This window comes from Haplochromis burtoni, unplaced genomic scaffold (genome assembly GCF_018398535.1).
Source record: "Haplochromis burtoni strain Fernald_Lab_line unplaced genomic scaffold, NCSU_Asbu1 Contig_5268, whole genome shotgun sequence".
Classification (NCBI taxonomy): Eukaryota; Metazoa; Chordata; class Actinopteri; order Cichliformes; family Cichlidae; genus Haplochromis; species Haplochromis burtoni.
In genome coordinates, this window is record NW_024587629.1 from 1 (window position 1) to 1,907 (window position 1,907).

At 38.9% G+C, this 1,907-nt stretch overlaps 1 long non-coding RNA gene across 1 annotated transcript; it reads left to right on the plus strand.

The window, feature by feature from the left end:
- Positions 1-91: 91 nt before the first annotated feature.
- LOC106632975 lies at positions 92-999 on the plus strand. Its single transcript, XR_001336066.2, has 3 exons — positions 92-191; positions 694-862; positions 951-999. It is a non-coding gene; the product is annotated as an uncharacterized LOC106632975 (long non-coding RNA).
- The last annotated feature ends 908 nt before the right edge of the window (positions 1,000-1,907 follow it).

Here is a 1,907-nt window from a genome sequence, read left to right on the forward strand (position 1 = left end):
GATTGTTGGGTTTTTCTCTGTATCTATGAAGCGCCTTGAGGCGACTTTTGTTGTGATTTGGCGCTATATAAATAAAATTGAATTGAATAGAATTACCAATTAACCTAACACCACTAACTGCATGTCTTTGGAGGAAACCAGAGTACCCAGAGGGAACATGCAACTCCACACAGCAAGGCTCAGAGCTAATGGTGGGTTTGAACTCAAGACCTTCTTGTGAGGCAACAGTGCTAACCACTGGACCACCAAACTGTCTAGTGACACTTAAAAAAAGGAGGAAAGCTATGATTACAAAGCTTTATATAGATTTTAAACCACAATAAATAGAGCAATAACATGCACATAATGTATGTGTATGGTTTTCTGCCCTTTTATAACTCCAGTGATTTTCCTATGGTTTGAAATCTCCCGTGATCTTGTGAATTCTGGCTATATTGTATCATGTCATCTCAACAAGAATAATTTAACTTGTTCAATTTCATGCAGAGCCTACATGATTTAAGTACGTTCACCACAGAGCCATAGAGAGAAATGTTCAAATTATAAGTTAGACTCTTCTAAATGTAACAACCACCCAATTTCATTGTTTTGAGTGTAATATAAACCAGGTGTCTACCTTTTTAAATTTCTCATGTACAATATTTTTTTAGTATTAGCAATGTTGGTGTTTTTTCTCTCTCTCCTTAATCTCAGATGAAGGTATGGGCAGATCTTAGGCCTGCATCTATGGACTGGCCTTGTATCCACCCATGGTCATTAACTCACCTGCCTGGCCACTCTCCACCAAGATGTCCCAGCTGCTTCTAGATTCCAGCTTGATCGCCTTCAGTTCCTTTCCCAGCTTCTTGCCCTCTGCTCTTAAGTAAGTGCACTCTAACAAATTACTCCAAGGCTCTGCTTCCCTGTTACCTTGGCCAGTCAACATTAACTGTGCTTTTCTTTCTCTCCAGAACCTCACGGAATACCATGTTCGCTCCTGCAAAATAAATCACTTTCCAATAATCACTTCTAAATAAAACTTTAAAAAAGTTGTCAGTTGTCTGAGTCTGCTTTCTGTGTCCAGACATATACAAACCGAGACAATTTTGGAGATAATCTTTTTATGCCACAAACATTGATTTGTAATACTGGCAAATATTATGTTGTACATAGAGAAATGAACAAAATCATTGACATTTAAAAGAAAGAGGAAAAGAACTAAAATTGATCCTTGTGGGACTCCACGTGTGATAGTTTTACAATTTATATTTAGTACCATTAAATATACAAATGGTACATATTTATTCACATTTACATATATGTTTTGATATCATTCATACATAGAGCTTCTTAAATCAAACTGTTGTGCCCCTCACGCCATAGTGTTGCAGATTGTCTTGCAGGACTTTGATAAATCAAGGAAAGCTCCTATGACACACTTGTGTTAATCACTTTAACTACCGGTAATTTTAAGAATGTAATTTACCTGAGCCACAAAGCAGAGACAGACTAATGGAATATACAAAGTGTTTTGCATATCCGTGTTAAAAAGAAACTGTAAGTATTAAAAAGAAAACACTTAAACACTGAAAACAGTCCCTGTTGTAAGTGCTTTGAGTTTGAGTGCTCAGTTGTATTAGAAAAGCCCTATATAAGAACAAGTCCATTTGCCATTTACCAAGGTGAATGAAGATGGTGGCACCAGGTGGGGCAACACCTTAGGCCAGACCTTCCCGAAGTGTGGGGCCCGCCCCCCAGGGGGGCGCAAAGCCATGGCAAGGGGGGCGCAGGATGAAAAGGGGGGGAAAAAAACAAAACGCTTGGACACTGCTAGCACGGCCGCCTACAGAAACGCAAAGCAGGAGATGAAGCATCGCTGAATATGTTTCCAAACCAACTTCATTCTAAGCCAAAGACTAGAAAATATG